The following is a 22,342-nucleotide window of genomic DNA, read 5'->3' on the forward strand; positions in this document are numbered from 1 at the left end:
AAAAATGCGGAGGCCCACCACCAGCAGACATCATTAAAAAAACGAAACTCAGTTGATAGTAAAAAGTCGTTGTCGCCATTGTTGGATATGACTTTAAAGCATAATCAAGCATGCATGACTATAGCTCTTGTCTCAAAGTAGGTGTACTGTCACCACCTGTCACATCACATATTTTGAGTTTTTTGCTGTTTTCCCGTGTGTAGTGTTTTACTTCCTATTTTGGTGGCTTTTTATCTTTTTTTGGTATTTTCCTGTAGCAGTTGCATGTCTTCCTTTGAGCGATATTTCCCGCATCTACTTTGTTTTAGCAATCAAGAATATTTCAGTTGTTTTTATCCTTTTTTGTGGGGACATTGTTGATTGTCATGTCATGTTTGGATGTACATTGTCTTTGCTCCACAGTAAGTCTTTGCTGTCGTCCAGCATTCTGTTTTTAATTCGTAGCCAAGTCAGTTTTAGTTTTGTTCTGCATAGCCTTCCCTAAGCTTCAGTGCTTTTTCTTATGGGCACTTACCTTTTGTTTATTTTTGGTTTAAGCATTAGACATTTTTTTACCTGCACGCTGCCTTCCCGCTGTTTCCGACATCTACAAAGCAATTAGCTACACTACCATTGGGGTCACCCAAACAATTTTGTGGAATAGCCTTCATTTCTAAGAACAAGAATAGACTGTCGAGTTTCAGATGAAAGTTCTCTTTTTCTGGCCATTTTGAGCGTTTAAATGACCCCACAAATGTGATGCTCCAGAAACTCAATCTGCTCAAAGGAAGGTCAGTTTTGTAGCTTCTGTAACGAGCTAAACTGTTTTCAGATGTGTGAACATGATTGCACAAGGGTTTTCTAATCATCAATTAGCCTTCTGAGCCAATGAGCAAACACATTGTACCATTAGAACACTGGAGTGATAGTTGCTGGAAATGGGCCTCTATACACCTATGTAGATATTGCACCAAAAACCAGACATTTGCAGCTAGAATAGTCATTTACCACATTAGCAATGTATAGAGTGTATTTCTTTAAAGTTAAGACTAGTTTAAAGTTATCTTCATTGAAAAGTACAGTGCTTTTCCTTCAAAAATAAGGACATTTCAATGTGACCCCAAACTTTTGAACGGTAGTGTACCTGCTGCCACCTACTGATATGGAAGAGTATTACAGGGTTACTCTGCCGAGCTCTAGACAGCACCGACACTCAACAACAACACATCATTTGCAGACTATAATTACTGGTTTGCAAAAAATATTTGTAACCCAAATTGGTGAAATTAGATAATCTCATTGTGGTTGAAAAACACTGCTCTAGTGGGTTCTTCGGACCACCACACACTGCCAGGAGAGCCCAGATTTCAGGGTACAACATTGTTTTATTTTCAGACGTGCTAGGCTTTTGCTTTGCAGCAAATTGTCTTTTTTAAAGGCCTACTGAAATGAATTTTTTTTATTTAAACGGGGATAGCAGATCTATTCTATGTGTCATACTTGATCATTTCGCGATATTGCCATATTTTTGCTGAAAGGATTTAGTATAGAACAACGACGATAAAGATCGCAACTTTTGGTATCTGATAAAAAAAAGGCTTGCCCCTACCGGAAGTAGCGTGACGTAGTCAATTGAACATATACGCAAAGTTCCCTATTGTTTACAATGATGGCCGCATGAAGTGAGAGAGATTCGGACCGAGAAAGCGACAATTTCCCCATTAATTTGAGCGAGGATGAAAGATTTGTGGATGAGTAAAGTGCAAGTGAAGGACTAGTGGGGAGTTGAAGCTATTCAGATAGGGAAGATGCTGTGAGAGGCGGGGGTGACCTGATATTCAGCTGGGAATGACTACAACAGTAAAATAAACACAAGACATATATATACTCTATTAGCCACAACACAACCAGGCTTATATTTAATATGCCACAAATTAATCCTGCATAAAAACACCTACGTATTTGTTATGCTAGCTCCTAGCTCCTCTGCTAGCTCCTAGCTCCATAGAACACGCCAATACAATTCAAACACCTGATCAACACACACAATCACTCAGCCCAAAAGACCGTTCACCTAACCTAAGGTTCATAAAGCTTATAAATTTAAACAAAGTTACGTACGTGACGCGCACGTACGGGCAAGCGATCAAATGTTTGGAAGCCAAAGCTGCATACTCACGTTAGCACGTCTGCGTCTTTGTCATCCAAATCAAAGTAATCCTGGTAAGAGTCTGTGTTGTCCCAGTTCTCTACAGGCGTCTGTGTATCAAAGTCAAAAGTCCTCCTGGTAAGAGTCTCTGTTATCCGAGTTCTTCCATCTTGACTGCATCTTTCGGGAATGTAAACAATGAAACACTGGCTGTGTACTGTTGCTGCTGACTTCCTTCGCAAAATACGTCCGCCTTGCACCGAGAACTTTCTTCTTTGCTTGCTCAGCTTCTTTCTCCATAATGCAATGAACATAATTGCAACATATTCACCAACCCAGATGTCCAGAATACATCCAGAATGAGATGAAAACAGCTGTTTCGTATTGGCTTCAATGTGGAAGCCATACCCGTGTTCTACTGGCTACGTCACGCGCATACGTCATCCTCAGAGGCGTTTCGAACCGGAAGTTTAGCGGGAAATTTAAAATGTCACTTTATAAGTTAACCCGGCCGTATTGGCATGTGTTGCAATGTTAAGATTTCATCATTGATATATAAACTATCAGACTGCGTGGTCGGTAGTAGTGGCTTTCAGTAGGCCTTTAAGTGCGCCTTATAGTCTGAAAAATTCGGTAATTCCCTCAGAAATCCACTTCAGGTGTGTTCAGGAGGTGCTTGCTGGATGCCTCCATGCAGCACCATTCGAGACAATATGACATGATCTCTGGTAATGCTCTAATTAATATTGCATAGCTGGTCTTACTCGACTATTAATGGATTCTTGCCAGCGTTGTCGTGTATCTCCATGGCCTGCCCTCCCTGCTCGTTATGCTGCTGGCTTGTTGTGGTGCAGTGTCTCCGTGGGAGATCAGATAAGAGCTCATTCTCGTGTGTGAGTGGCAGTGGACAAAATGCAGACGTGTCAAAGAAACGTGCGGGCCACCCATTTCTCTTATCAAAATGGAAAAAAAAGTGGCCACACAGGGAATAAAGATACAGCAGCGCAGATAGCAGCAAAGTCATCCATGGCTTCTCTCATCAAAAACGTTATCTTTTGCCTCATCGTTAAACACGCCTTTCACTTATGATAATGATATCCGACTTTTCAACTGATGGAATCAAATAATACGTTTAAAACTTCAAAAATAGTAAATACTGTATGTGTTCTTGTCTTACATAAGGATTGTGAATGATCAATCAATCAATCAAAGTTTATGTTTATAGCCCTAAATCACGAGTGTCTCAAAGGGCTGCACAAGCCACAACGACAGCCTCGGCTCAGATCCCACATCAGGGCAAGGAAAAACTCAACCCAATGAGGGAACCGCAGATGGTCTGGACTACAGGGAGGCCAGTCTAGTACCCGCACTCTTATAACGAAGCCATGCTGTTGTAACACGTGGCTTGGCATTGTCTTGCTGAAATAAGCAGGGGCGTCCATGATAACGTTGCTTGCATGGCAACATATGTTGCTCCAAAACCTGTATGTACCTTTCAGCGTTAATGGTGCCTTCACAGATGTGTACGTTACCCATGCCTTGGGCACTAATACACCCCCATACCATCACAGATGCTGGCTTTTCAACTTTGCGCCTATAACAATCCGGATGGTTCTTTCCCTTTTTTGGTCCGGACGACACGACGTCCACAGTTTCCAAAAACAATTTGAAATGTGGACTCGTCAGACCGCAGAATGCTTTTCCACTTTGCATCAGTCCATCTTAGATGAGCTCGGGCCCAGCAAAGTTGGCGGAGTTTCTGGGTGTTGTTGATAAATGGCTTTCACTTTGCGTTGTACAGTTTTAACTTGCACTTACAGACGTAGCGACGAACTGTAGTTACTGACAGTGGTTTTCTGAAGTGTTCCTGAGCCCATGTGGTGATATCCTTTACATGCCGATGTTGTTTTTTTGATGCATTACCGCCTGACGGATCGAAGGTCACGGGCATTCAATGTTGGTTTTCAGCCTTGCCGCTTATGTGCAGTGATTTCTCCAGATTCTCTGAACCTTTTGATGATATTACGGAGCGTAGATGGTGATATCACTAAAGTCCTTGCAATAGCTGGTTGAGAAATGTTGGTCTTAAACTGTTGGACAGTTTGCTGACGCATTTGTTGACAAAGTGGTGACCCTCGCCCCGTCCTTGTTTGTGAATGACTGAGCATTTCACGGAAGCTGCTTTTATACCCAATCATGGCGCCCACCTGTTCCCAAATAGCTTGTTCACCTGTGGGAGGTTCCTAATAAGGGTTTGATGTGATCATGTTTTGTGTTTTCTGTTTGTTTTGGACTCGTTAAGTTCCTGTTTGTGCACCTCCTGAGTTTAGTCACCATGGTTACTTATGATTTTCACCTGCCTCTGTTGTTCGGGACGCTCACCTGTTTGTAATCAGGAGACACTATTTAAGCCTGCCTTTGCTGGTCACTCGTCCTGGCTTCTTTGTTTGCTTCACGCTACTGATACGTGGGTATTCCTGTCTCTAGTCCTTGCTAAGTGCTAAGCTAGCATCCAGTGCGATCGGCACTTTTTTTTCTCCTTCGTCTGGTTTTTCTGTTTTTCGGCGCTTCGTCGATTTTCAAGATTAAATTATGTTCCTACCTGCAAGTCGTCCGTTTGCATCCCGGGAGAACGAAACCGCGCAGCACGCTGCGTAAACCCATCCGTAACATGATGAGCATTCCTCAACTTTCTCAGTCTTTTTTGCCACTCGTGCCAGCTTTTTTTTGAAACATGTTGTAGGCATCAAATTCCAAATGAGCTAATAGTTGCAAAAAATAACAACGTTTACCAATTTGAATTAGAGATGTCCGATAATATCGGCCGATAAATGCGTTAAAATGTAATATCGGAAATTATCGGTATCGGTTTTTTTATTATCAGTATCGTTTTTTTTTTTTTTTTCTTTTTTTTTTTTTTTTTTATTAAATCCACATAAAAAACACAAGATACACTTACAATTAGTGCACCAACCCAAAAAACCTCCCTCCCCCCATTCACACAAAAGGGTTGTTTCTTTCTGTTATTAATATTCTGCTTCCTACATTATATATCAATATATATCAATACAGTCTGCAAGGGATACAGTCCGTAAGCACACATGATTGTGCGTGCTGCTGGTCCACTAATAATACTAACCTTTAACAGTTAATTTTACAAATTTTCATTAATTACTAGTTTCTATGCAACTTTTTTCATATTTTTTTACTTTCTTTTTTATTCAAGAAAATGTTTTTAATTTATTTATCTTATTTTATTTGATTCATTTTTTAAAAACGGACCTTATCTTCACCATACCTGGTTGTCCAAATTAGGCATAATAATGTGTTAATTCCACGACTGTATATATCGGTTGATATCGGTATCGGTTGATATCGGTATCGGTAATTAAAGAGTTGGACAATATCGGCATATCGGATATCGGCAGAAAGCCATTATCGGACATCCCTAATTTGAATGTTAAGTATCTTGTCTTTGCAGTCTATTCAATTGATTATAAGTTTGCAAATCATTATATTCTGTTTTTATTGACCATTTACACAACGTGCCAACTTCACTGGTTTTGGGTTTTGTACATTTATTAAAGGTTAATAATAATCACAATTATTTTTTAAGTAACTACATACAAAATGCGATAAATCGCAATTCAATATTTTAAACCGTCGACAGCCCTAAAATGGATGTAATGGTATTTAATTCCCAATTCCTGCTATAAAAATCCTTCATAACCATCTTTAAGATGGTACATATATCACTAACTATTCCCTGGAGGGAAATAAAAGGAGCTGAAGACGGTTGTGTCTTCATAAAGTGCCGTCGTCCGTAAGCGAGGGGCGAAGCCCTACCGCATCTTGGTCGGATGCAGAGCCAGCAGTCTGCACGAGATCACATTAGTCCCCGGGGACTTGTCATGTCTCGAGACCCCCTGCGGAGGAACGGGTGCAACGAGGTAGACAGACCAGAGACACAAGAGACGGACGGAGGCCAGACTGCCCTCGAGGCTGTTTGGGTCGCGTGCCACCCACACAGATGTCACAGACCACTGACCCACACAGGTCAGAAAGTTTTCTCACGGTATTTGCGTCTGTAGTCTGGTAAAACTTGATCCTGACTAGAAGTCTTGCACACACACTTTGACTCCCTTTTTATTGCTTTTCTATCGACATGTTCTTTCAGTCGCTTGCATTACAGCAGGGGTGTCCAAACTTTTTCCACTGAGGACCGCACACGGAAAAATTAAAGCATGTGGGGGCCGTTTTTATATTTTTCATTTTCAAACCATAACAAAATATATGCATTTTTTATTTATTTTACCTTTAGGGGTCCCGGGGACCGTAAAGGGTCTCAGTCATTAACATGTTAAAAATAAATCAGATTATTATTTTTTTTAAATTATTTAACGCTTACAGTAAATGTCTATATCAACTTCAAGTTGATATAAAGTACCGTAATTTCCGGACTATAAGCCGCTACTTTTTCCCCTCGTTCTGGTCCCTGCGGCTTATACAAGGGTGCGGCTTATTTACGGCCTGTTCTTCTCCGACACCGACGAAGAGGATTTCGGTGGTTTTAGTACGCAGGAGGAAGACGATGACACAATGATTAAAGACTGACTTTTCATATACCGGTAGGCTGGTTATTTTGATAACATACAGGCGAGCACTTTATATTACTTTGCAAAATTCAAATTAATCTGATTAAAAAATATATATATATATCAATTGACTGCATTGATATAAATGTGTACCAGTAATCATGTTTTTAGTCCATTGCCTATGCACTCGATTATTCAATGTTTTCATGTACAAACTAATATATTTTTGTAATGCACTATATGATAATGTAATAATTGGCATGATTATGTAATAACGTTTAGAAGATACACATTTTTTCCTGTCAAAATGGAAATAAATATTTCCATTTAGTAAAAAAAAAAAGTTTGATTTTATTAACACATGTTCTTCCCAGGCTTTCGAGGGCCACATACAATGATGTGGCGGGCCCCCGGAGCCTTGAGTTTGACACCTGTGTTATAGAATCTCCAATGAACTGAATGCATAGTGTTTTGTTGCGTGAGGAAGCAAATGCATGCAAAGATAACGCAAGCGGATTCCATCTGGAGAGCCCCAGAGCCATTGCTGATTCTACCCCAGAAACGAGCGCTAACCATTGGACCACTGAGATATCAGCTAGAAAGAAACCCTCCGACAACATCCAACATTTTTATTACACCTTGATCTCGCCCCAATCTAAATCGGGAGTATTTCTTGAATTATGTATTTAGTTTGAAGTCCAGCTGGTCCTGGTCACCACAGTAGTTTCAGTAGGCTGAGGTTTATTACTTTTGCAATCACTTCCATTTCCAATGGTGAAAGTTCATCTTACAGTGTGGAGACCATTTGATATTTTCTCTTATTCAGCCTTCCATCTCTTTTGGAGTTCGATCTCATGATTACTCTGAAATTGCATTGTGGTTTGCTTGACGTTATTCAGAGAAAATATATATTTTTTAAACTGGCAGTAGCTCTAGAGCAGGGGTCACCAACGCGGTGCCCGCGGGCACCAGGTAGCCCGTAAGGACCAGATGAGTAGCCCGCTGGCCTGTTCTAAAAATAGCTCAAATAGCAGTACTTACCAGTGAGCTGCCTCTATTTTTTAAATGTTATTTATTTACTAGCAAGCTGGTCTCGCTTTGCCCAACATTTTTAATTCTAAGAGAGACAAAACTCAAAAATAATTTGAAAATCCAAGAAAATATTTTAAAGACTTGGTCTTCACTTGTTTAAATAAATTCATTAATTTTTTTACTTTGCTTCTTATAACTTTCAGAAAGACAATTTTAGAGAAAAAATGCAACCTTAAAAATGATTTTAGGATTTTTACACACATATACCTTTTTACCTTTTAAATTCCTTCCTCTTCTTTCCTGACAATTTAAATCAATGTTCAAGTATTTTTTTTTTTTAATTGTAAAGAATAATAAATACATTTTCATTTAATTCTTCATTTTAGCTTCTGTTTTTTCGACGAAGAGTATTTGTGAAATATTTCTTCAAACTTATTATGATTAAAATTCAAAAAAATTATTCTGGCAAATCTAGAAAATCTGTAGAATCAAATTTAAATCTTATTTCAAAGTATTTTGAATTTATTTAAAAAATTTTGTTCTGGAATATCTAGAAGAAATAATGATTTGTCTTTGTTAGAAATATAGCTTGGTCGAATTTGTTATATATTCTAACAAAGTGTAGACTGGATTTTAACCTATTTAAAACATGTCATCAAAATTCTAAAATTAATCTTAATCAGGAAAAATTACTAATGATGTTCCATAAATTCTTTTTTTAAGTTTTTCTCTTCTTTTTTTCGGTTTAATTTTGAATTTTAAAGAGTTAAATTGAAGATAAACTATGTTTCAAAATGTAATTGTCATTTTTTTCGTGTTTTCTCCTCTTTTAAACTGTTCAATTAAGTGTAAATATCATTAATTATTAATAATAACATCGAGTTAAAGGTAAATTGAGCAAATTGGCTATTTTTGGCAATTTATTTAAGTGTGTATCAAACTGGTAGCCCTTCGCATTAATCAGTACCCAAGAAGTAGCTCTTGGTTTCAAAAAGGTTGGTGACCCCTGGTCTAGAATGACAAATAATCCTTGTGTTCCAAATCTATATCATTTATTAGCATGTAGGCACTAGGGTTGTCCCGATACCAATATTTTAGTACTGGTATCGGTACCAAAATGTATTTCTATAATTTTCTAAATAAAGGGACCACAACAAAATTGCATTATTGGCTTGATTATTGATTATTAGTCTAATTGGTCATTTACTGTTAATATCTGCTTATTTTTCGTTTCAACATGTTCTATCTACACTTCTGTTAAAATGTAATAATCACTTATTCTTCTGTCGTTTGGATGCTTTACATTAGTTTTGGATGATACCACGAATGTAGGTATCGATTCGATACCAAGTAGTTACAGGATCATACATTGGTCATAATTTAAGTTCTCATGTGTCCAGGGACGTATTTCCTGAGTTTATAAACATAATATTAATTTAAAAAAGAAAAAGAAAACATATTTTGTGACTAGATACGCTCTTGTACTTGGTATCATTACAGTGGATGTCAGGTGGAAGGCGTTTGTTTACATTGTGACGCCGGTGAGCTATTGTATCCTCCTACGGTGTGTAGTGAAGCATGTTTTGCCATTCCTCGTCCTGCAGGGATGATACTTGTAAAAAACTCACTTTATTTGTCGCCATGGAGGCGAGGATTAGTGATTTAGAAGTAGCTAAAACACTGCAGACTGCGGATGGACATTATCCGCTAACTCGCTAGCCATGTTTTGAAGCACCTCTTCCTGAGGGCATTTCAGTGTTATAACTTCACCTTTATCTTTACTTTTAAAGCCAAAATGCGTCCATTCTCCCTTTTCTGTCTACACACTGTGTCTGCTTGTAAGTACTCCGTGATTGTGCGCTGCCGAACATGCTCCTCTGCTCGTAAAAACCAGCAATGTCATCATGCCTGTTAGAAAAAATATATATATGGCGAACCGGTACTTTTCAAACAGAGTATAGTACCGTTTTTGATTCATTAGTACCGCGATACTATACTAGTACCGGTATACCGTACAACCCCTGTGTTCTTATTGGTGGACATTTAGATGTAAACTGTTAACTTTGCAAAAAATATCATTGTCACTTTGTCAGGTTCAAACACTGATGACATCTATTAAACAAGACAAGAAGCAAGGAATTAAACAGACAGAATTAAATTTGGCTCAATTGAGGAGAGACGTCTTGACTGTACTCTTTGTACAGTCTCACCACCCTCTGACGAAAGATTGTACGCCTCCTCTTTTATTTGGACCTTCTGTCATGATCCGTTACCCGGGTCATGACATGATTTATGTTTGGTAGTTTTTCTGTTTTAGTCTGTTTCCTGGGTGCACCCTCTTTCCTTGTTTTCTGTTGGTTTCCATGGGCACTGATCCTCCTCACCTGTCTCAGTTTTGCAATAAGTGTTCCCACCAGGTGTTTTGGTTAATCACTCCCCTTTATAGTTTCCTGTCACCCAGCAGTAGTTGCTGGGTCAATGTTTGCGATAGGCAACAGTTACGTTCACCCGGTTTTTCTCCTTGCTCTAGTGATTCTTGTACAGTCTAGCTTTCCTCGTTTTTTCACCCTTTTGGTTTTGTTTATCTCCACGCTTGCTAGCGTCCTCAGTTTTGTGTTTTTGTCCTGCCTTTAATTTATTAAGAACTTTATTCTTACCTGCACGCTACCCCTGCTTGTCTTCTGCCTTGGAAGGATCGCTACCAGCGCAGCCATGCGACCACGACGTAACACTTTCCCTGATTACATGGCAACAGCTGTTTCTAAGGGAGTGGGGTCGTAAACAGCCATCGCCTTTGATTAAAACAGTTCAAAGAAAAGGTCCCTGGAGGGGAGTCAGGTCCCGCTTCGTCTTCGTTTTGTAGCTCTCGGGTCAAGACAATATCTTCCTGTTGATTACAATACATAGAAAGAAACAGAACACCTTCATGTTGCTTCCCATCCTACAAGCCTTTTTCTTGGTAGGATCAAAGACAGCTTTTTGTGAGTTGAACTCAATGTAACACAAAGTTTTGTGATAACTTAGATACAATCATTCTAACACACTTCCTTAGCCATAAACTTTAAATTGCTTGTTGACGATGTGTATTTTTCCCGAATGTCGTCTCCGTTGGGGTGTTGCAGTGTAACATGTGTAGTGTTAGCCATCTTAAACTACAACAAGTCAATAAGTACAAACCCCGTTTCCATATGAGTTGGGAAATTGTGTTAGATGTAAATATAAACGGAATACAATGATTTGCATTGTATTCCGTTTATATTTACATCTAACACAATTTCCCAACTCATATGGAAACGGGGTTTGTAGATTGTTATATTCACTAATTGATCCGTCTGCAACAGTTTAAGTCATGTCTTCCTTTTTTTTTTTTTTTTTTTCACTCCCTTGTGCTTTGCCCTCCTTCTTCAGCTGTTTGATCAGTTTGATTTGTTCAAACAGTGGACGTCCGTCTGTGTTTTTTCCTGGCAAACTTTCCACTCCACAGGTGACGTCCCTCTGTGTACTTTTGATTTATTTTTAATAGCAGAGTCCTTCGGGTGCAGGACCGGCGAGCCCTCTTGCTATTGCACATTCTACTCTCTGGACGCACTTTTCTCCGAGGGGGGGGGGGGGGCACCTCGGGAGCGGGGGGGGGGGGGGGGGGGGTGGGGGGGTGGGGGGGTAAATGTCATTAGGCATGCCTCTGTGATGGCCAGGCCTGGCCCTAACCAATCTGGCGCCCTAGGCAAGATTTTAGGTGGCGCCCCCCCACATCGGCAGTGAATACTCACAAGAAACCGAATAGCTTTGTCTTTGACCTTTTTTTTTACTTAAAGAAAGCAAATTAACAATCAGAATAGTTAACAAGATTAAAAAAAATATGGATAAATAAATGAATACAAAAAATAAAAAATGAATATATGAAATACAATATTTTTTACATACATAAACACAAAATAAAACATGTCAACAAGTTGCATAAAATAAATTAAAAATAAAATATAAATAAGGCACTGCACAAAACAAGATATCAAACCAGTATGACTTTAACAACTATGTTACAAAAAAAGGGGATCCTACAGAGTTCTCTATTTGTGCTTTTTAATATTGCATTAACTAGAATGACTTACAAATGACTGTACACCAGGGAGTACTGTAATTACCTAACGTTACATTATTATTTTCCATAACAATTTAGCCCCCTCCACAATATTAACCCGACGTTAAAACAGAACTAGCTATTTATTGATTAGCAATTGCCGAATCATATGTAACATTAGCTTAATGCTAAAAAGCCAGGTTACTATTACATTCTGTAACAGACAAATAATTTCATGTAGGCTAACATTACCTACCTGCTATTTCTGTCTTTTTCTCGTTTCTCCTCTTCTTTTCTCTTTTTTCTTCCCTGGGCACCTGACAGTTTTGGCCGTTTTGACATCTTGTGTTGTTTTTTGATGTGGTGACGTCCAAAAAGAGTCATGATACGGGAAGGGAGGGGGCACACCGTGCAGGGGGAGGGGGGGGGGGGGCGTAATGTTGTAACAAATAATATTTCTATTAAATAGGCTTTACTTTGCATTTTAATTAACGTGGGATTATTTTTTGTATTTAGAAATAATAATACCAACTTTTTTTTTTTTCTCCAACATTTGTGGCACTGGCGTGGCGCCCCCTGATGGACGGCGCCCTTAGCATTTGCCTATACGGCCTATGCCACGGGCCGGCCCTGGTGATGGCGGCACTGTTTGCAGGGCATGAGTTAAGTGTTCTGTTTCTCTGCAGCTGCAGGCTCAAATGGATGTGGTTGTTCCCAAACATCACAACCTAAAAGAAACCCCGCCATTGTAACTCCTTTTTTTATTAAGGCCATTTACTGCGAGTTGCCCACAAAAAGCAGAAAAGAGGAAGATGTCACAAGACAAACGTTGTTCTTCCAGTGCAGGGCCGGCCCGTGGCATAGGCCGGATAGGCAAATGCTAAGGGCGCCGTCCATCAGGGGGCGCCACGCCAGTGCCGCAAATGTTGGAGAAAAAAATAAAAAATAAAATAAAAAGTTGGTACTATTATTTCTAAATACAAAAAATAATCCCACGTTAATTAAAATGCAAAGTAAAGCCTATTTAATAGAAATATTATTTGTTACAACATTACCCCCCCCCCCCCCCTCCCCCCGCACGGTGCGCCCCCTCCCTTCCCTCCCTTCAACACAAGATGTCAAAACGGCCAAAACTGTCAGGTGCCCAGGGAAGAAAAAATAGAAAAGAAGAGGAGGAGAAACGAGAAAAAGACAGAGGTAGCAGGTAGGTAACGTTAGCCTACATGAAATTATTTGTCTGTTACGGAATGTGATAGTAACCTGGCTTTTTTAGCATTCAGCTAATGTTACATGATTCGGCAATTGCTAATCAATAAATAGCTAGTTCTGTTTTAACGTCGGGTTAATATTGTGGAGGGGGCTAAATTGTTATGGTTAGGTAATTACAGTACTCCCACCTTACATTCCTCAGGGACATTTGTATTAGATATTTTAAGCAGGTGTTTTTTGTTTACATTGTTATTGCCTTCTGGTTAGCTAATGTTTGCCCTGCAGGTAATAGTCACTTTTCCACCCCTTTATATATTAGGTATAGTTGTAAGCCTAGTTGTTAAAGTGCACATCATTAATGTTAATTAAGCAATATCACATGAGAGGGAATGCTGTTTTTTTATTTGAGCACTGCTGTGATTCGGTTAAAGATAATCATAACATAACATTCTCATATAATATGTTAATTTGCTTTCTTTAAGTAAAAAAAAAGGTCAAAGACAAAGCTATTCGGTTTCTTGTGAGTATATACACTTCACTGCCGATGTGGGGGGGCGCCACCTAAAATCTTGCCTAGGGCGCCAGGTTGGTTAGGGCCAGGCCTGTTCCAGTGTTTCCTTCAGCCCATTTTGGGAAACAACGAAAACAAATTCTGAACAAGCAAAACAGGAAGGCCCAAAGAGAAAATAATAATAACCAATAACTATCAATACCATAAAACTTAGTCTTTGTGTACCACTTTTTTAACCTCACCTAGTATCAAACGGTGCCAAATTTTGATATATTTGTCGCACGTGATGTCACATCTGAAAGACTCGGAACCGGCTCAAGCGCTTGGTGGGGAAACAAGCCATCGAGCACTCAGCTGAACTGCCGCTAAGTCATTTTACAATGATCCACGCCAACAAAGTAGAGAAGAAGGCGCTCAAAGCAACAATAAGACTCCAATTTCTCAAAATGTGTCAGTTCCATGCTAATTTGAATTGGATTTGCCAAAAGAAATGTTACATGCATTAGCAATTTTACATGGCAAGTTTGGTCGTGAAAACTCAAACTAAGATGCATGTTACAATCAAAAAGTTGGTGTTTAATTAGTACAATACTTACAGAACAAACACTTTGTAGGACTCAACAAAAGTAAAGGCAAAGACTACTTCTCGGCTAAGGCAAGTAGTCTGTACACTACAGTCTATTAAAGATTTTGCAAATGAGACACAGAATTGTAAGAAAACAAGATAATAACTGGACTGCACAGCTCAGTGCTAAACATTAGATTATATATATATATATATATATATATATATATATATATATATATATATATATATATATATATATATATATATATATATATATATATATATATATATATATATATATAATCTATATCATCCCTACAAGCCTATTTCGAAACAGGCTTGCAGTAATTAAATAGCCTCTGTTTTTTTTCCTAAACCTAACGTGTGTGTATATATATATATATATATATATATATATATATATATATATATATATATATATATATATATATATATATATATATATATATATATATATATATATATATATATATATATATATATATATATATATATATATATATATACATGCATGCATGCATACATACATACATACATACATACATATATATATATATATATATATATATATATATATATATATATATATATATATATATATATATATATATATATATATACATACATACATACATACATACATACATACATACATACATACATACATATCAATCAATCAATCAATGTTTATTTATATAGCCCTAAATCACAAGTGTCTCAAAGGGCTGTACAAGCCACAACGACATCCTCGGTACAGAGCCCACATACGGGCAAGGAAAAACTCACCCCAGTGGGACGTCAATGTGAATGACTATGAGAAACCTTGGAGAGGACCGCATATGTGGGTAACCCCCCCCCCTCTAGGGGAGACCGAAAGCAATGGATGTCGAGTGGGTGTGACATAATATTGTGAAAGTCCAACACATCAGCGAAAGTCCAGTCCATGGTGGGGCCAGCAGGAACCATCCCGAGTGGAGACGGGTCAGCAGCGTAGAGATGTCCCCATCTGATGGACAGGCTAGCGGTCCACCCCGGGTTTGGAGCAGAGTAGAAAAGAAAATAAAAGAAACGGCAGATCAACTGGTCTAAAAAGGGGGTCTATTTAAAGGCTAGAGTATACAAATGGGTTTTAAGATGAGACTTAAATGCTTCTACTGAGGTAGCATCTCTAACTTTTACCGGGAGGGCATTCCAGAGTACTGGAGCCCCAATAGAAAACGCTCTACAGCCCGCAGACTTTTTTTGGGCTCTGGGAATCACTAATAAGCCGGAGTTCTTTGAACGCAGATTTCTTGCCGGGACATATGGTACAATACAATCAGCAAGATAGGTAGGAGCTTGACCGTGTAGTATTTTATACGTAAGTAGTAAAACCTTAAAGTCGCATCTTAGGTGCACAGGAAGCCAGTGCAAGTGAGCCAGTATAGGCGTAATATGATCAAACTTTCTTGTTTTTGTCAAAAGTCTAGCAGCCACATTTTGTACCATCTGTAATCTTTTAATGCTAGACATAGGGAGGCCCGAAAACAAAACGTTACATACATACATATATACATACATATAAATATATATATATATATATATATATATATATACACACATATATATGTATATATGTACTGTGTATATATATATCTATATATATATATATATATATATACATATATATATATACATACATGCATATATATATATATATATATATATATATATATATATATATATATATATATATATATGTGTATATATATATATATATATATATATATATATATATATATATATATATATATATATATATATATATATATATATATATATGTATATATATATGCATGTATGTATATATATATGTATGATATGTATATACAGTATATATATATATATATATATATATATATATATATATATATATATATATATATATATATATATATATATATATATATATATATATATATATATATATATATATATATATTTAAACAATTAACATTTATTGACACATTTATACACACACATGAAAAATTGTTACTATTGAGTACTCGTATCGATTCCCAGGTATTTTGAAATTGGTACAGTATCGATTCAAATGTAAAAGGTACTTATTTTTAGTGACCACTGAGTCTTGATTGATTTTGTTTAGGTTTAACCTTCTCAGATATACGCTAGTGTTTTCTTTTCTGTTTTGGCAAATATCAGATACACTTAAAAAAATACACACATTTAACTGCGAACCATGTTATTGTCAGATGATAGTATTTGTTGTATACTTGTGTATATTTGCTTTAGGGCCAGGGGCCCCGAATCCATTATTTACGTGCCTAAGGGAGTTTGAACCACTGAATCAGTAAATGCCTTAAACAAAACAAAAAGTGTTATTTGATGTCATACATGCTACTAATATAGTCAACAGTGTCGTATAATGCCGCTTTAGTTAGCAGTAAAATACAACAATGGGCAAATTAGACTTGATTTATCTTAGTTCCTGTCTTGATTAGCTGTGTTTGTCTGCCAGGCTGGCACAGATGTCACCGCTGTGTAGTGCCTTGAATGGGGATGCCAACTGGTACAGCTGGCATCAGTGTACTGACAGTATATGAAGCCGCATGCACACAAAGCTGCCTGTGTGCACCGTACTCTCTGGGGACATGACCGTTTCAAACACACATGCTCGCCTGCACATGCATGATTTAATTAGCCACACACACATCGTCCCCGACACACAAACACTCGCACGTGTGCAATGGCTTCCACTGTAGGGGGGAACGGTGGACCTCTCCAGCTGTTTGTGAAGGCTCATGCCTGTTGTTGTCTGCCAAACTTGCACTAATTTAGAGATGTGGGATGTTGGAATTGGGACTTTTTCTTTCTTTTATTTGTTTAACTTCTGCATCTGTTACGACCGGGTCGCATGGTGATGCGGGGTTTGTTCTCCCAGGATGCAAACGGACGAATCCGGACGAATCCGGACAGGACTTGCAGTTAAGGACATGATTTAATAGTAAATTAACACAAAACAGGTACAAAACAGAAAACAAACTGACGGAATAAGGTGCTGATCGCACCTGAAGCTAAGGCTACTACTTAGCATAGACTAGGGATCACTAGCAGGGGCTAGGAGACAAGCAAAACTAACGTAACAGGATTTTCTACCGCTTGTCTGGAGCCTATCTCAGCTACAATCGGGCGGAAGGCGGGGTACACCCTGGACAAGTCGCCACCTCATCGCAGGGCCAACACAGATAGACAGACAGCATTCACACTCATACATACACTTGTAAAGAACATAATGTCATGGCTAGGGATGATGTTTGATAAGAAATGATCGAGTTCAAGCCTATTATCGAATCCTCTTATCGAACCGATTCCTTATCGATTCTCTTATCGAGTCCACATAGGTTGTTGTATATGGAAAAAAAACACACAATATTTGGTTTAACAAAAGCTCACTCTTATTATACAAGAAAAAAATAAAATCTAATAAATAAATATTGACTGTTACCACCCTAAAAAAAAAAATTAAAATAAACAAATATTGACTGTTGTTACCCAAAGTATATTACCGTATTTCCTTGAATTGGCGCAGGGAATATAGTATTCGCACGTCTAGAATTACTGGCGGGTCAAACTCGTTTCTCAAAATAATTAACGCATGCTTGGCCTTATCGCCGGTTTATTATTGAAGCCGGATCAAATTCGTTTCGCAAAATATTAATTTTATTATCGCATGTCTATAATTTTCACCGGGTCAAACTCGTTTCGCAAAATATTTAGCATATGGCTAGAACTTCCACCGGGTCAAATTCGTTACGTCACGAGTGACGCATCTGTCCTCATTTTCAAAATGGAGGAAGCTGCTTTCAGTAGTTTACAATCGCACAAAGGAAAAAAGATAAAGAGCTATTCAGTAGGATTTAAGGTCCAAGCTATTGAATACCGGTACAGTATGCTAAAGAAAACAGTAAGCAGCTATGTTTTATTAATATACCGTAGCTGCGTGTGTGAAATACTGTATAAGTCATTAAATGACTCCCGCCTCCTGGTGGTAGAGGGCGCTGCCGCGCTAGTGATCCTTCTTGCGACTTCCGTTACTGCAGAAGAAGTGAACACACGCAGCAAGAGATTATTTTTCTTCCTTCTAACATGGAGGATCACATACCGGTATCTAAAATAAAACAGTTTTCTAAACTGGACTTTCAATGGAAGCAGGAGGTAATAATTAAAGGAATATCTCCATCGAGACAGAGACTTTTAAAACGGAAAAAAGAAAATAATGAAGACTTCTATAAACAAGTTATCGATGCTTTTGGTCAGAAGGAGCTGCAAATGGACTCCATTTATAAGTACAGGTAAGACCATAATAACGTTTTTTTTAATTAAATGTGCTTTTCATGATGGTATATGCTTACATCACACTCAAAGCGCACGTCTAAATTTTATGGATTCCTCTTGGTAAACGCCGGAGTGAGAAGAGGTTTTAAAATAATTACCGCATGCACGGCCATCCCGCCGGTTTCCGGTAAACGCAGGAGTGACAGGAGGTTTTAAATTAATTAACGCCCCTGCGGCTATTCAAGGAAATACGGTATGTACAGTAACAAAAACAACCTGTCTCTGTGATCACTATGGGTGTATAAATAATAATATAGAGTTATAAAATCAGTCCCTTGGGCAAAAAACTGAAAATAATACAGCTCTCCAAAAAGTGCACTTCTGCTGCTATTGGAACATCTCTCTAGGTCGTCCTCAGACGAGCCTTCCATCGTTGCTTCCAGTAATCCCGATTCTTCCAAAAATTTGGCCAGTTCCTTGGTACTCTGAGCTCCTGCATCCTTCTTGAGTATGTCCACGTATGTTAGTGTGGGACGTCCTCTTGACCGATGCCCGTGTGTTGGTTCCCACAGCACCAATTTGCTGGCAGGCAGCTCCTGATGCCTTTTGGCAGTGTCCTGCTAGTCTCATTCTCCTTACAGCAATCTTCTCGCTCACCATTGGTATTCCAATGGACCCCGACTTAAAACAAGTTGAAAAACTTATTCGGGTGTTACCATTTAGTGGTCAATTGTACGGAATATGTACTTCACTGTGCAACGTACTAATAAAAGTCTCAATCAATCAATCAAACCCTTGTAGAGGATTCTGTTGGTTACGTGCGCACTCTTGTAGATGTTAAGCACTGCACGCAGCATCCTGGTGTAGCATCCATCCAGAGACTTCTCCAGGATTGGCTTCAGGGTCCAGCTTTCGCTGCCATAGAGGAAAACGGACTCAACTGTCGCATAGAAGACAGTTTGATTTGGCGGGGGAGGTTGGAGTTCCATACACTGGTCATGCCGTTCAGGGCCCTCCATGCAAGTGCCTTCCTCACTTTTAGAAAAAGTGTGTGCACCCCTGATCTCCGCCCTGTGATTGGCTGGCGACCAGTCCAGTGTCGCTGTGTAATGTGATTTTGTTTCCCTTTTGGTGCCGATTGCCCATCAGGAATGAAAATTATACGATGAACATGTTGACTGCTGGCTAAGCTCGCCAGAATCGTTATGCAAATCCAGTTGGAACAGCAGATCGCCTTTTTTTTTTATTTTTATTGTTGTTTTGAATAAAGCCGTTTATCTTTCCCCTTTTATGACTTCTTTCCAAAGACAACACAACTATAATAAAGTCTCACAAGCCCTTGGCAGCCTCCCATTAAAGCACAAACTTTAAGACATGTGACCGGCCAGCTCGGGGCAGTTGGAAATACATTTTAGGTTTCTCGGAGGAGCACAAATGTCACCGAGCAAGAAAGACGGCCGTCATTTCTCCCTTTGCCTTTTCGCTGCAGATGTTCTTATATTGCACTGAAAGGAGCAGGTGTTGCATGCATAGCTGGGAGCCTCAACCTGTGGATGGAGTGCATTAGGGTTGCCAACTCCCTGAAAAGGAAAATGAAGGGACACCTAGTTGGCAGGACAGGTGTTCGGAAAAAATATGCTGCTTCATAAAAGAATGCAACTAGCTGCGTAATCTGATAGTTAGTACCATACAGTAACTATTTAAATGGATTTAAAGGCCTACTGAAAGCCACTACTACCGACCACGCAGTCTGATAGTTTATATATCAATGATGAAATCTTAACATTGCAACACATGCCAATACGGCCGGGTTAACTTATAAAGTGCAATTTTAAATTTCCCGCTAAACTTCCGGCTGAAAACGTTTCAATATGATGACGTTTGCGCGTGACGTCAATGGTTGAAGCGGAAGTATTGGCACACCATTGAATCCAATACAAAAAGCTCTGTTTTCATCGCAAAATTCCCCAGTATTCTGGACATCTGTGTTGGTGAATCTTTTGCAATTTGTTTAATGAAGAAAGGAGACTGCAAAGAAGAAAGCTGTAGGTGGGAAGCGGTGTATTAGCGGCTGGCTGCAGCAACACAACCAGGAGGACTTTGAGTTGGATAGCAGATGCGCTATCCGACGCTAGCCGCCGACCGCATCGATGATCGGGTGAAGTCCTTCGTCGCGCCGTCGATCGCTGGAACGCAGGTGAGCACGGGTGTTGATGAGCAGATGAGGGCTGGCGTAGGTGGAGCGCTGATGTTTTTATCATAGCTCTGACGAGGTCCCGTAGCTAAGTTAGCTTCAATGGCGTCGTTAGCAACAGCATTGCTAGGCTTCGACAGGCGGCACAGCATTAACCGTGTACCGTAATTTCCGGACTATAAGCCGCTACTTTTTCCCCTCGTTCTGGTCCCTGCGGCTTATACAAGGGTGCGGCTTATTTACGGCCTGTTCTTCTCCGACACCGACGAAGAGGATTTCGGTGGTTTTAGTACGCAGGAGGAAGACGATGACACAATGATTAAAGACTGACTTTTCATATACCGGTAGGCTGGTTATTTTGATAACGTACAGGCGAGCACTTTGTATTACTTTGCACCGTTGTATTATTTGTACTCTGCACGAATGCTGTTCGCCATGTCAAAGATGTGAAAGTTTGATTGAATGATTGAAAGATTTATTGTTAATAAATGGGACGCTTTGCGTTCCCAAACAGTCATCTCTGTCCCGACAATCCCCTCCGTGGTAGCAGGAACTCCTATATACTACGCTAATTACACATCAAAACCCTGCGGCTTATAGTCGGGTGCGGCTTATATATGGAGCAATCTGTATTTTCCCCTCAATTTAGCTGGTGCGGCTTATAGTCAAGTGCGGCTTATAGTCCGGAAATTACGGTAGTTACAGGTCCAGTGTTTGGTTCGGTGTCTCCTGATAGTAGTATTGTTGATCTTATGTCTATCCTTCCAGTCAGGGGCTTATTTCTTTTGTTTCTATCTGCATTTAAGCCCGATGCTATCACGTTATCTCCGTAGCTAAAGTGTTTCGCCGATGTATTGTCGTGGAGATAAAAGTCACTGTGAATGTCCATTTCGCGTTCTCGACTCTCATTTTCAAGAGGTGGTTTAAAATACAAATCCGTGATCCACAATAGAAAAAGGAGAAAGTGTGGAATCCAATGAGCCAGCTTGTACCTAAGTTACGGTCAGAGCGAAAAAAGATACGTCCTGCACTGCACTCTAGTCCTTCACTCTCACGTTCCTCATCCACAAATCTTTCATCCTGGCTCAAATTAATGGGGTAATCGTCGCTTTCTCGGCCCGAATCGTTCTCGCTGCTGGTGTAAACAATGGGGAAATGTGAGGAGCCTTTCAACCTGTGACGTCACGCTACTTCCGGTACAGGCAAGGCTTTTTTATCAGCGACCAAAAGTTGCGAACTTTATCGTCGATGTTCTCTACTAAATCCTTTCAGCAAAAATATGGCAATATCGCGAAATGATCAAGTATGACACATAGAATGGATCTGATATCCCCGTTTAAATAAGAAAATGTCATTTCAGTAGGCCTTTAAAAATTGTAAGAACCTTGTAGAAAAGTATTATTTGACCCGCTGCTGAGTTGCTGGTAGTTCACAAGATGTCTGTGAGAGACCCTCGCTCTAAGGGCTGTAAAACCAACACAATTCCATCTAGTTTACCTTAACTATTAGGTGAATAAATGAGGCTAAAATAAGATAAAGGTTTTTTTTTCTGCAAATATAAGGTCAAAAAATGGGTTTCTACCCCACTGATCTGGAAACCGAGCCATTGCTTTTTTTTATTTCCTTCCTATTTGCACTTCTTCAATGGCATATTCTTCAAGAATGCCCCTC

At 39.1% G+C, this 22,342-nt stretch overlaps 1 protein-coding gene across 1 annotated transcript in view; it reads left to right on the plus strand.

Moving 5' to 3' along the window:
* Positions 1 to 22,342, plus strand: part of LOC133638755 (guanine nucleotide exchange factor VAV2-like) — a 608,063-nt gene that overhangs the window by 317,575 nt on the left and 268,146 nt on the right.

Source organism: Entelurus aequoreus, linkage group LG21 (genome assembly GCF_033978785.1).
Source record: "Entelurus aequoreus isolate RoL-2023_Sb linkage group LG21, RoL_Eaeq_v1.1, whole genome shotgun sequence".
Taxonomy (NCBI): Eukaryota; Metazoa; Chordata; class Actinopteri; order Syngnathiformes; family Syngnathidae; genus Entelurus; species Entelurus aequoreus.